Genomic DNA, 15,132 nt, shown 5'->3' with positions numbered 1-15,132 from the left:
TTTGTTCCCTGTCTCCAAAGGAGGATAATTCTACCCAATGGCTATGATGACAGGTTCAGGATGGGCACGTAATCCAAGTCAAAGCCAATTAAAACATACAATGCCCTCAGTAGCTATGATTTGTTGATAAGTTTGTGACCCAAGGTGAGCAATTACAGAGAGCCCAGAACTTTTGTTTAGTGGGTGAAGGAGAGATTATCTTTCCTGTAGGGCATAAAAGAAAAAGGAAACCAACAGATAGAAACAGGGTAATTATTAACACTATGCCACTATATTGGACATCACTTGAAGGCTGCTCTACTCCTGAACATTTTGGGTATATGAGTCAACAAATTCACATTATTGTTTACAGTTTTTTTTTTCATATACTACTACTGAATAAATGTGATTGAAATAATGAACATTCTTCTCATAATTCCTTAAATGTGTTAGTTGTGTATTTTCAACATACTGGGAAGCTATATATAGTGATTCCATAATCTCTTTGGCATTGGACATCTTATCAAATTCTATTTTTATTACTTTTTCAGATGATTATTTTGGGATTTTATAGGCATATAATAAAGTAATTTAAAAATAACACAACACTTGCCTTGTCTTTTTCAAAATTAAATATTTTATCTTTCTTAACTAATTAGTAATTGTTAAAAAAAGTAAAACAATAATGGTGATAACAAACATTCTTCCCTTATTTTTGCTGTTAATGGGCACTGGTTGAGGTATACCACCTTAAATAAATATTCTCATTTTCCCATTTTCTTAAAGTTTTTGATAGCAGATAGCAGGTCTAGAAAAATATAATTCCTTCAAAGTGGCTAATCAGAAAATAACAAAGAGACCATATAAAACTTCCTACAGCAAAAATACAGCAGAATGAGACATGAAGGAAACCGAAAGAGAAGGAAAAAAAAAGAGAAAATAATTGCTTGACAGAACTTAGAAATGAATTAGAAGCAGTAAGGAAGCTATATGGCAAAAAAAGTTAAATCAACAAAGTGGATGACAGGCTTAAGAGAATTAGAAAAAAGAGCCAGAAGAGAATAAAGAAATATAAGAAATTTTGGGGGAAATTATAGATTATAACAAACAGTACAGAAAACCAAAATATGTATACTGGGTGTCTCTGGAAAAGAAAAAGAGGGTCAATGAAGGAACTCCCCTCCCCCCCCCCAAAAAAAAAGGAGAAAAAAATGTTGCTTTAAAGATGAAAGAATGAATCTTCAGATAAGCATGCTTACAGCTATGTTAGAAATAATAATAATTCTATTATATAGGAAAAATAAAAATTGTGGAATGGGATGTTGAGATTTTATTCGAAATAAAAGAAAATTCTGTTATTCTGATTTTGCATGGTTGCACTGCTCCTGAATTGGTTGGCAATTTTGATGATAATTTCAGTTAGAATAAGGTCCCAAAGCTTTTGAGCTTTTCATTTTGTGCATGAGCCTTTCAGTCACCTCTGGTGTGCAGCTGCAAATTACATTTGTTCCCAGACCCTGCCCCTTCAGCTAGAAACCCACTGTGAGCAATCAAATAGGGCTCAGGCTGTCTGCTGCAAGGTTTCTCTCCTTCCCTGTCTTAAGTGTCAGTTTCTGGGGGCTGGCAGAAACTCTAAGTTGGTTTTCCCCCACTCCTTATGCAACTTCTACACAACAAGAGGTGCCGTCTCCATCCCATTCCCAACCAAGGGACTCTCTGCCCAGAGATCTGGAGGCAAGCAGGCAAACTTGAGACACATCAAGGACTTCCTTCTGGAATTTGATTTGTGCACCAGAGCGCTGTGCAATGAAGTGAGAAAGGTCTGTGATGCTTCTGGAGTTTCTCCTATTTGATCCATTTTGGGTTGTAATAAGTCAATCTTCTCAAAAGTAGCAGAAGGATGGGGCCATGAGAAATTTTTACATAAATAAAGTTTTTTTTTTTCTGCGCTTTCTCTCTGTCCCATTCTCCCAAATTGTCGTCCCATAGAGCATAGGAAAATTTTTATAAATATGTATTTACAGTGCCATATTTTCCTTGTGTCTCACTCCTTAATCTTATCAAAATTACATCTTTTCATTTTTTGTTTCTTTGGTCTCTGGACAGTACCCTCAAAGTGGGATGATAGAGTCCAGTAGGCAGGAAAAGCCCATTTGTGGAGAGGTAGATACACAGTAGGCATTGCTCAGAGTCAATAGGGACCATGTGGAGCCACAGCCACTACTTGATACACTGTCCAAGGCAGAGAGAAAGGGAGAGAGAGAAATATGCTGATGTCTGAGTTCATTTAGGCGCTATAACAAAATTCCTTAAATTGTATAAGCAACAGAAAAATTGTTTCTCACAGTTCTGAAGCCTGAGAAGTCTAAGATCAAGATAAACACAGATTCAGAATCTGCTAATGTCCCATTTCCTGGTTGATAGAATGGTACCTTCTTGTTGTATCCTGACATGGTGAAGGGGGTGAATGAGCTCCTTCTGGCTGCTTTCCTAAAGGTGCAAATCCCATTCATGAGGGCTCCACCCTCATGAACTAATCACCTATCAACACCAACACCTTGGTTCGGATTTCAGCATGTGAATTTTGGGGAGACATAAACATTCAGACCACAGCATCTGGCATTTTCTTTCCTCTTTCTTTGATCTCCTGCTAGTGTCTCTCACTGGCTGAAACCCTACTGAAAATATGATTTTATAGGTGGCAGCTCTCTGGAGTTCCGACCAGAGTAATGGAAAGCAGTGAATGATCTGAGGGTAAAGAGGCAAATATGACATATATCAATGATTTCATGTAAACACAGGATCGCCAAAATTTTGAGAAAAATTAAAAACGAAAGACAGTCTTGCTTTGTGAATTAGTTTGTTTTCACACACCTATAAAGACATACACTAGACTGGGTGATTTATAAAGGAAAGAGGTTTGACTCATAGCTCAGCATGGCTGGGGAGGCCTCAGGAAATTTACAATCGTGGCAGAAGGGGAAGCAAACACGTCCTTCTTCATGTGGTGGCAGGAGAGAGAAGTGCAGAGCGAAGTGGGGGAAAGCCCCTTATAAAACCATCAGATCTCATGAGAACACACTCACTATCATGAGAACAGCATGGGGGAACCACCCCCATGATCTAATTCCCTCCCACGAGGTCTGTCCCCCAACTTGTGGGTATTACAGTTTAGACTGCAATTTAAGATGAGATTTTTGTCAGAAACACAGAGCCAGCCCACATCGTTTTGATCAAGGGACTTGAGTGTTATACCCCATGGTAAGAAAGTGCTTCTTTCTTGAACTACCTCATCTTCTCTGATGTTTGGAATCCCTTTCATGGGAAATAATAGTTTAGTTCCTCAGATACCAAGCAAAGTAGCACATACTCCTGGGAGAGAGAACCCTTCTATCTTCTTCATTCTTTCTATTTCTTTCTTCCTAGAAGATTTGGTGCCTATTATTCAACAGACACTGTTTTAAGCTCCAGAGATAAAACCTTTAATAAGGCACACTTTAATAAGACATATAAGTACAAATATGTCAAAAGTTATAATTTAGGGCAAAAGTAGACTTATATAAACAGTATGCTATGAGAACAAAGAGGAAGGAATAACTGAGGCAGGGGCATTTGGGCTGAGTCTTGAAGGGTGAAAAATCAGTTAAAGAAGGGAATAGAAGTTACTAGAAAACAGAAAGACTAAGGCAACATCAGAGAATGGTGTAGCCTTGCACGTATATCAGAGAGGAACAAAATCTGAACTGCGTCAGTGCCGCAGGCCCTACCCTGGCCTACCCCACACATCCACACACAAGTATATTCATAAGAGTCATTATTATTCAGTTCCAGTATATTTTTCAAATGAGCCTGGAAGCAACCTCAGAATCCTTCTCGACACAGGACCACTGACATCTGTTCCTACTTGACTAGTGGTTGCACTATGAAATAAAGCCCTCTGCTGTCTTTACACTAGTTTATCATTGATGGATAGTATGTTTTACATGGTGAGGGGCATACGTAACTGAAAGAGGCTAGAAAGGGAGATGATGAAGCTAGGAAAATGATTCAAGACAGGAAAACTGACAGCACTGATATATGACAATTCAATGTGTGGTTTTAGAACAATCCTATGATCGAAACAAAGATGCATTCCTGGCAGAGGCTGCCCTGGGCTTTGGATGGAGAACATCCAGTTGCTGTACTCCCTCTCTGATGACACTTCCAAAGTCTTGTCTGCATCTGTGAGGGCAGGCCTAGGGAAGGCAGTGTCTGCCTGCAACATCAGTATGATATTCTGGGTCTTTCCACACTGGGGAGTATTATTAGGTGGGAGTATCTATAACTAAACAGGATTACTAGAAATAGTGTGGGTTTCCTTCTATTCCTCCAACATCCCCTTTTTTTGGCTCTCTTGCTACCCCATTTTTTTCCAGGCTCTCTAAACGTGAGTATTCACCAATGAAACAAATTGAGATAGTACTTTTGCACAGTGAAGAGAACAGGCTGAATTTTAGGGTGAATTTTCATAATTATAGATGGGTTTTCTTTCATGGCGTTAGGCTACAGAAACTTTAGGCTGTAACATAGCTTGAGGTTTTCAAAGCTTTTGAGCTTACATACAGTCCTGCATCAATAAATTAGCATTTTGGAACTGATATTATTAGACAGATATAATGAATAGAGTACCACACGGTACACATTTAGTACTGTTTTTCAAAAGCTTTAATATATTATACATTTTGTTAACTGGAAATTAGCTGAAATGTTCTTATACATATGATTATAAGAAGGATGTATCACCATTCCATGTAATTCCAGATAATTTCTAGCAGTCTTTACTGCTCAACAAAGATGCTTACAGAACATTAATGAAAAAAGAAAATTCCAGATGTATATTTGATCATCGTTTCATAAACTATCCCTTTATTTCTCTAGTGATAGCATGTAGAATTTCCCCTGGTGTTGCATACTTCTTAGAGGTTGAGATTTGTGTTAACGTGTTTTTTTTTCCCACATGAGGGCATCAGCGCTCTAAGCAGCTTTAGATTTCACCCTCCCTGGGTTTGACTTTAAGAGCTTTAGTTTGAGAAAACAAAAACACTTTACGAGCCTCATAGATCTCAGACTATATAAAATTAACATTTGGTTTATCTTCCTGGAGAAGCCATTCATTCTTTCCTATCATTCTTTTAGCAGTGTAAATGATATCTTCTTCCAAGGGGGAAGAGAAGATGACGCACCTGTGACATTGCCATTCCCTGTAACCATTTCTACCTGCACAGTCCACTAGGGTCAATTAGTTGCTGTTATATTAAAATGACTTGTAGAATTTTGATGAGTGGTAGTACTGTGACACATGTGCGCTTGCAATGAAAATTAATCCATTCAAGAAACTGTGCGTATGTGTATTAAAGTCCATGGATTTACTTTCATCGCTCAGTATCACACTTTTAGGTGAGAGTAGTTCAACGTAACGATATAGGTAAAACTAATTTAGCTGGATCCTGGGTATATTACTCTCAGTCTAGTTATTGGCATAAGGGCTAGGAGTTTGTCTATGAGAACTTTCCATGACTTGACTTTCTCTCTGCCTATTAAAAATAAATTAATCACCTTAGCATTGATATCATCACTATAAGACCCTGCTTTTCTAGCCTTGTATCTGCCTACTCCATTCTCAGAAGTTCTGCAAGTTCCAACCGGGTGGATAATTCAAGTGCCGCTTTTGACACATGACAGAGGCATCCCACACTTTATTGCCTTTTCTTACTCTGCCTGTTCCATCTGGAATATCATCCTTAGCCCCTATCTGCATCTTTGAAGCCTGGCTCCCTTTCAAAGTACATGATGGATCCCAGATCCCCTGATTCTTGTTCTTATTTTTCCCTACCCTTCCTCCAGTCTGTGAGCTCTCTCTAACAGGGACACATTGTCATTGATTCTCGGGCACAAACTAGCCCCAATTTTTTATTCACAAATATGTCTGATGTCCCCTTATCATTTTATTGCAGAGATTATGCTAGACCCATTGATTTGTTCCTTTAAAGCAGAAATACTCTGCTTTTCACCCAAAAGGGTGGAATAAGGAGTTCCCTTTTGGTATTTCTGTGAGGTCCTTCTTTTGCTTCCTCCATGAGTTTATGCCTACTTCTCAATATCTGGTATGTGATGGGATGCTGTAACAATTGACAGCCTGTTGGAGATTCAGAGTTAGCAGGTTTTGGTTGGAGGAAATGGTGTAGAGTCAGCTTGCTCAATCCCTGCATTCTGAGCTCCAATCCCTCTAATTCCCTCTTCTGACATTTCTATCAGGTGACTTTCAGGGGTGAAAGTGAAGAGGAGTCACCAATTTTACTTTGCAGATAAGAAGTCAAGTTCAGTGAGGTTACAAGCTGCTCTTGTGCCAAACAAGAATCAGGAGAAGAATAGAACAAAGAATATACTTACAGGGATCAGAAATTACTCTGTATAGGCCATTCTTAAACTGCTATAAAGAAATACCCAAGACTGGGTAATTTATAAGAAAAGAGGTTCAATTGGCTCATGGTTCTGCAAGCTTTACAGGAAGCATGGTGTTGGCATCTGCTCAGCTTCTAGGGAAGCCTCAGGAAGCTTACAGTCATAGCAGAAGGTGAAGGGGGAGCAGGTATGGCACATGGCGAAAGCAGGAGCAAGAGAGAGAGTGGAGGGGGAGTTGCCGCACACCTTTAAATAACCATATCTCACGAGAACTCACTATCATGAAGACAGCACCAAGCCATGAGGGATCCGCCCCTAGGATCCAAACACCTTCCACCAGGCCCTACCTCCAGCATTGGGGATTACAATTCAACATGAGATTTGGGCAGGGACAAATATCCAAATATCACACACCTCTGGTTTTATCACTACTAGAGAATTTTGAATTGGTGACTTTTTGTCTTCTACCTGTTTCTTCACTTTTTTCTTTTTAATCTGGATATTATGACAATGGTTTTTTAATAGAAGATCATGAAAATAGCAAATAAAGACTTCCGAAGACACTTAAGTCCTTCACTGCGTATGTAGCTAATAACTGTAACCACTCCCACGCTTCATAAACTTGCAGTCCAATTATTTACTCAACAAATGATTATCGTGCACCTACTGGGTACTAAATTTTGCTTATTTTATATATATATACACACACATGCACACAAACATGCACACACACACACTATTATGAAAAAAAAAAAACAGAACTGGATTTAGTCTTAATTTCTTGTTAAAGTACCAAAATATGGGGATGGTTGAGCCAACCTAATCTTCTACCATTTAGGGTCTGAAACTGTTGGCTCTGCTTAGTACTTTATTCTCAACACCTTTTTTTGTAGTATCAAAGCCTTTTTTGGTTCTGTCTCAGTCTCATATATTTTCTGATTCAATGTGACTGAGTTTTCTAACAACTTTTCTTTCCTTTTTTGAAGCTTTTCAAAAGATTTTGAAAAATACTCTGCTCTGTTCAGGAGAAGTCGTGCATAAAGATGAACTGTCTTTGTTTCACAGCCAAACAGCATTCACTCCTGGAGCACCTCAAGGGAAACCTACATAACTGATACCATCCTTGGCTTGTCTTGTTTCTCTTCTTCTACCTCACTTTCCTGGTGAACTTCATGAGTCTGGGAATTTCCAAAATATCCTGGCAGTTTATTTTTCTAAAACTGCCTGTGGATCTTAAAAAGGGGAGGAAGTGGGAAACAAGATCTCACAGCCAAAAAGGCATGTGGTCCTCCTTGTATCCTGCCATTTTTTTTTCCTCTTTTTTTCTCAATTGATTCTTTAACTGAGTTAGAGTTTGAGTCTGTCAGCAAGCATTGAGCTTCAGAAGTCCAAGCTCACAGGCAAAGAACATGTCCCCATTAGAAGATAACAAAGATACATTAATATAACTCCATGACTGTGGGTGTTGGGGGAGAGAGAGAGGAGGGGATAAGCATATCCTGTGATAGGTTTACGTGGGTAAAACCAAATAATTAAGAAAATTCTCAATACAAACTCATGCAAAAATCTCTCCTCTCTTGCCTTAATTAGCACTCTAACTGGGATGTAATACTTACCTTCTTTTTATTTTTTACTTTATCATTAAGTTTTGGCCTTCAGTTGTACAGCTTTCTTTTCTGTACTCGCCTGACCTACTTGACCACCACGAACTGACACCTTCAACTGAGTTCACTTTAAGGATCCAAGGGATGTGGCTCATTTCCTGCTCCATCTCATTGCTCACTTGTTTAATAATTTCATCACCAGATTTTCTGTTTTCTGCTTTGGTTTCCCAAAGCCATTATTTTTTCTTATATAATATTATTTTCTTTTTCTTTCTCTCTTTTTGTCGTCCTGAACTTTTTTCCTTCAGTCATCTATACAGGATCACCAGGACCCCAGTCCCAAGGCCTCCTGCATGGATTTAACGCTCCATCTATCTGTATGTCTATTGGTTTATAAAACCTTTGAAATAAGATGAAGAAAAATCACTATGTTAATTAAAGTCTCTATCATTAGCAATAATATACTTGAGTACGTCAAGTGTTCAAGCAGCTTAAAGGCCCATGAAGGTCCTCAAAACAACAGGCAATCGAGGAAAAAAATAACTTTTATACCCATCATGAGGGGTTAGTTTTTTTGTTTGTTTGTTTTGTTTTGTTTTGAGACAGAGTCTAGCTCTGTCACCCAGGATGGAGTACAGTGGTGCAATCATGGCTCACTGCAACCTAAACTTCTGGAGCTCAAAAGATCTTCTTGTCTAAGCCTTCCAAGTAGCTGAAACTACAGGCATGTACCATCAGGCCTGGCTAATTTTTTTTTTATTAAATTTTTTTTTTTTTGGTGGAGATAGGGCCTCACTATGTTGTCCAGGCTGGTCTCAAACTCTTGGCCTCAAGCAATCCGCCTGCCTCTGCCTCTGCCTCCCAAAGTGCTGAGATTACGGTTGTGAGCCACCATGCCTGGCTGGTAGGTTGGGTTTTTGAAGAAAATGCATTATTCGGATTTTGGTGGTGACACAAGTCAATTTGTTTCTTAACTTTTGCCAGGGTTTTCCCTTTTGCTTCATAAAATTTAGGCAATATCAGTTTATTTTCCAAGAGGCAGTTGGAGATTCATCTCATAGCTGTTCTTAGCACCACTTTTTGCCTAATTTGATTTGTTGCTGCAAGGTTAAAGGCAAGACACACAAGACATTTTCTATAGACTATGATTACTGAAGGACTGGCCATATCCTAAATAATGGAGGATGGGCCTTTCATTCTTGCAGCTATAAAAATCTCCTAAATTCCAGAGAACTTGCAATACAAAGAAAGCAAGGATGTTGTATCATGAACTCTGCTAATGAGTGTACACCCTGCTTAGTAGCACCATGTGTGATGAGGAATAATGTGTACTAATAGCTTATGAGGAATCTACCATGGTTAGTCACTGTGTTAAAGACTGGATATACATCTGTATATCTGGCAAGATGGGCTGAGATATGCTACAATAATAAGCAATCTTAAAATTGAGGTAGCTCAATCAACATAGGTGTATTTCTCATTCATTTTATGTATTTATCAGGGACACCATGGAGGGCTTTGCTCATTGTCATCTTTCAGGCTGAGTGGTTGCCATTTTGAGAGTTTCCAGTCATGGAAGGAAAAAGACCTTGTAATATATCAAACCAGCAACCACATACTCTGCCCTCAAAGCATCACCTATTATTTCTGTTGACAATTCATTAGTCCAGTGGCCACATGGTCCACTCCACACATAAGGTGTCAGGAAGTGTAATTCCACCATGTGCTCAGAAGGGTGAATAAATGGACACATTTGTTCACTTGCATGAATGACTATCACAAACCAGATCTAGATCTCATTCTGCTCTCAGAAAGTTTACAGTCAGTAATGTGTGGAGGGGTGAGGGGAAGGGAAGCGAAAGGGATAGACAACAGATTCAGACATGTATATAAACAATACAGAGCAGTATGATGAAGGAAACGGAATGTCTAATGAGAGCACATAGGTTGGGACCTTGCCCATGGATGAAGTCACGAAAGGCTTCTAGATAAATCTGATATGTGAGGGATAGTATAAGTCAGTCTACTGGCAAAGGATATTATATTTAATCCTCACAACTACCCTAAAATGTAGGAATAAATAATCCTCTTTTATATGTGGTGAAATTGACTCTCAGAGAGTCATACAGAGTGAACCGTGAGTAGAATCCAAGCCCTGCTTCCTCCAAAGCTCCTGCTTTTAAATGCTCAGCTAGAGCTGAAGGAGGAGACTTTCTTGGTAGGCTTTTTGAAAGGAATAGCAGTTATTGTTTAACTTTTAAAAAATCAGGTTAAAAATACCTCAGAAGAACACCTGTGATCTCAATCTAGGTTAATTTTGTACAACACAAATTATAACACAATTCCAAAATACTAATTGCTACATGAGACATTACATCTATCTTGGGGAGGAAATCCAGTGGTGCTAATTAAACAGTGTATTTCTCTAAAAGCAGTAATTGAGGCTTGGATTGAAACAAAACAATTCTGGTATTCTGCTGTTCATAAACTTAAGAGAATGAATACAACAATGGTTTATTTATGCAGCACTGAAACCGTATGCTGCACAGAACCTACAACACAGGGGATAGACTGAATACAAACACGCGAACCCGACTGTTTATTTCTTCAGTTGGCTGTGGGTTTCTAGTGTTTAGAAAAGGATAGCGTCACTGAAGAAATTTACACAAAAAGGTTGATTCAAGTCCCCACATGTAGGAGTTTATGAACACAGAAATCTCTGCACATCAATAAATGCATCCATCCCCCAAACAGCACTAAAAGAATGCTGGGTTGTGCAAGCAGGCCGTAAAATCAATGCAACACACAATTAAGGGTAAAAACTGCCATATATCCTCCTATCCTCCAACACCTAAGAGGGCAGCCACATAGCAACTTCCTAGACATGCCTTGTGAGGTATGAAGTAGAGACAATGGTAGAAATGCATCATCTGTAGTGGTTGGAGAAAAAAATCAGAGAAAAAAAATTATCTTAATTTGAATCTTTAAAAAATGCATAAAAATCTTTTGTTTTCCAAGCTTTCTGGAAGTAAAAAAAGGCAATTTTATTGCTTCTGCATTGTTACTAACATTTTAACAGATCAATGTCATCTTTGCATTTCTCTTTGCAAATCTTCAGAGCCAGCCAGCCTAGAACTGGGGCATGCGCTCAGTGCTTTGAGGCCTGAAGAAGATGCCCATGTTGCCATTTTAGATATTATAACTGGCAGCCCCAAATGACGACCCAAAATTCCCTGGAGTCTCCACTGAGGCAACCACCTATTGATTTCCTAATTTTTCATCACCAGAAGGCATGGATTTCCTTTTTTACTAATTATATACTTAATTTGAAATCAGAAAAGGGCAATGGGTAATGCATACTGTGTGTGGGTTAACCTTCTTCAGTTAACCTTCTCAGGTCTCTCCTCATGCTGAATATATGAGGATAGAAAATTAAAGAGTGCACAGAGGGAGGTAATTTATATCTCCAACCAAGAAGAGACTCTTACATGCTTCAGAAAAAAACACAGAGGCCTTTCTTCCCTGTAATTTTTACAAGTCCCTTGTAGTTTTGTGTTTTGACCCTGATGGAAAGTTTATGGTTCCAGGGCTTTGCTCTGGTCTCCACCAAAAGTCTCAAGATGGAACTGAATTGTTCTCTTGTGGAATCATAGAGTGGTAGTGATAAGAATAAACTTTATACCCTGGATCTAGAAATTCATTTTACCATGGAATATCATGTTCTGAAACAGAAGAGCACTTTCATAATGTGAAGAGGAGTATTCTAATTTGAGGAGGAGAGAAACAGTAATGTTACTCCTAATAGTAAGTATATGATAAGAGATCATATTTAATTTCTAGGTATAATGTTAGACATTAAAATCAAGGAGGAGATTGTACCCATGAATGCACTCACACATTTCCTTTTTGAGTTTTGTGAGTGAGAGAGAATGAGAGGAGTTCTACTTTATTGGGTAACTTGAATATTTCCTATTTAAAGAGAAAGGAAAATGATGCAGAGGTGTCTTAGGATTTTTCTAAATCTTCGGATTTTAGGAGCATTGTTTGAATACACTTAAAATTGTGGTCACAGAATCATTTTCATTTTTCATAACGGTCCTTTAGTATCTTTTCTTACCATGTTTTCAGGCTCATTTTGTATTCAAGTCACTTTCTTCGCATATGTAAAGTGGAAATAGGGTCAAGGTTTCAATATACTTATACCCAAAGAATCGTACCTCCAATTTTCCTTTTGTGTTGTGGACCAGAGTCTGGCTATTGCTTAAAGATCATGCCAGGGATTTCAGCTTTGAAAATTTGAACAAAGCTAGAGAACACACGCAACCCATTGTCATAAGCTGTGAGTTCAAGAACCTTCGAGTTTTGCATTCATTTGCCTTTCTCACTGCCATTCCTTCTTTTTATAGCTCTCCAGATTTATCTGCCTACTCATTAACACCTCGTTAAGCTGGCCACCTGCCAAGGTTTGGGTCATCTGGGGACACATTAGCCATTGCCTCTCTGCTTTAGTGGGATCTGCTGTCACTGATCATGGATGGGACACATGAGAGTTCTGCATCAGTGCTGGGTCTGTGCCCATTTGCATGTTTATTCTGCATAGTTAGGAGATATGATTTTTGTCTGCAATTCTTCTAGATTGCTTAAAGTCTATCTTTTTTCTTGTGTTTTCAGTTCTACCCCGTTCTGGTTTAATAGGTATTCAGAAATTGATGTCTACCAGTGCATACATGGCTGTCCTCACACATTACCAGAAACTTAGTGGCTTTAACAACATAAATTTATTCACTTACAGTTCTGCAGGTCAGAACTCTAACATGGGTCTCTTTGGGCTACAATCAAGGTGTCAGGTGTTGGCAGGGATGCGTTCCTTTCTGTAGGCTCTGGAGAGGATTGTTTCCTTGCCTTTCCAGCTTCCGGAGGCTGCTGTATTCCTCTCTTGTGGCACCTTCCTCCTTTCTTAAAGCCAGCAGTGGTAGGTTTAGTACTTCTCACATCACATCACGTCACTCTTCATCTATCTCTCTTTTGATTCCCTCTTTTAGTTTCACGAATCTTGTGATTACATAGGAATCACACAAATAATCCAGGATCTTTTTTCTATTTTAATATCAGCTCATTAACAACCTTAACTCCATCAACAACCTTAATTTTTCTTTGCCATATAAGATAACAGAGTCACATGTTCCTGAGATTAGGATGTGGTCAGTGTGTTCCTGAGATTAGGATGTGGACAGTTTGGGGGACTATCTTCCTGGCTTCCACATCTGGCTAGATTTTTTCAGGTTAAAACAATGTTGAGTGAAAACACAAACACTAAAAGGCACGCAAGTGGTAAGGGTACAGATCAATGGATTTTCACAAAGTGAACATACTCATGTACTTTTAAACTCAGATCAAGAAACAGAAGATCACTGTCATCCCAGAAATCTCTCTTGAGCTTCCTTCAAGTTACCACTGGCCTTCTCAAAGGGTAACCACTCTCTTGACTTTTAACATATGGATTAGTTTCAACCATTTAAAGAAACAGCTTTATTGATATATAATTCGCATCGTATGCAATTTACCAATTTGAAGTGTACCATCCAATGGCTTTTAGTACATTCAAAGAGTTATGCAATCATCAATGAAATCAATTTTATATTTTTGTTATCCCCACAAAAACCACATACCCCTTAGCCATTACTCTTCAACCCCTTCTTCCACCCTACCCTCACCCCTAAGTTACCACTTAACTATTCTCCATTTTCTATACAGTTGCCTATTCTATATCATAGTTGCCTATGACAATTCATATAAGTAAGATAATAAAATATGTGCTGTTTATGACTGGCTTCTTTTACTTAGCATAATATTTTCAAGGCTCATTCATGTCATAGCATGCTTCAGTTCTTTTTGTTGCTGAATAATATTCCATTGTATGAGGATATCACATTTTTATTTATACATTCATCTATAAATGAATATTTGGGCTGTTCTCACATTTTGAATTTTATGAATAGTGCTGCTATAAATATCCATTAATAAATTTTGTGGACATGTGTTTTCTCATTGTCTTCATTTCTCTTGGGCATATTCCTAGGAGTAGAATGGCTGACCATATAGTAACTATATGTGTAAATGTTTGAAGAACTGCCAAAATGTTTTCCAAAGCAATGGCACCATTTTATATTTCAACCAGCAGTGTATAAAAATTTAGATTTCTCCACATCCTTGCCCACGCTTATTATTGTCTTTTTAATTATAGCCATTGTAGTGGGTGTGAAGTGGTACCTCATTGTGGTTTTTATTTGCATTTCCCTGATGGCTAATGAAAAGATGTTGAACATATTTTCATGTGCTTGTTGGTCATTTGTCTATCTTCTATGGAAACCCCTCTATTCAGATACTTTATCCACTTCTAATTTGGATTATTTGTCATTTTATTACTGAATTGCAATAATTTGTCATGTGTTCTAGATGCAAGTCTTTTATCAGATATATAATTTGGAAAACCATTTTTCCATTCTTTGGATTGTCTTTTCACTTTTTTGATGGTTTTCTTTGAAACAACTTTGATAACATCCAGTTGATCTATTTTTGTGTGTGTGTTTTGGTATCACATAAAAAATCGCCTAATCCAAGGTCATAAATATTTACACCTATATTTTGATCTGTGGTTCATTTCATTGTAATTTTTGCATATGGTGTAAGGCAGGAATCCAAATTTATTTTATTTTACACTTTTGCATGTAGATATCCAGTAATCCGAGCACCATTTGTTGGAAAAACTATTCTTTCCCACTTAACTTATTTTTAATTAAGTCATCTAGTATGTATATATTTTGCTGGCTTTTTACACCGAAATTTTATTGTGAGATTCATCCATATCTTTGCAAGTAATTTCTTTATTCTCATGACTCTCTAGTATTCTGCTAAATGAATGCATTATAATCTATTCACACATTCTGCCTTCACTGGACATTTAGGTAGTGTCTAGTTTGGAGGCATTATGAGTTCTGCTGACATGAATATTCATGGGGTCACGAATTATTGGGTGTTTGAAATCTATCTTATACTCCAGCTTTAGTATAAGGCCAAGTACTTGTTATAATAAGATACTATAAAAGAA

Source organism: Pongo pygmaeus, chromosome 13 (genome assembly GCF_028885625.2).
Source record: "Pongo pygmaeus isolate AG05252 chromosome 13, NHGRI_mPonPyg2-v2.0_pri, whole genome shotgun sequence".
Lineage (NCBI taxonomy): Eukaryota > Metazoa > Chordata > Mammalia > Primates > Hominidae > Pongo > Pongo pygmaeus.
The sequence above is the reverse complement of the archived record's forward strand: the minus strand, read 5'-3'. Positions refer to the sequence as shown.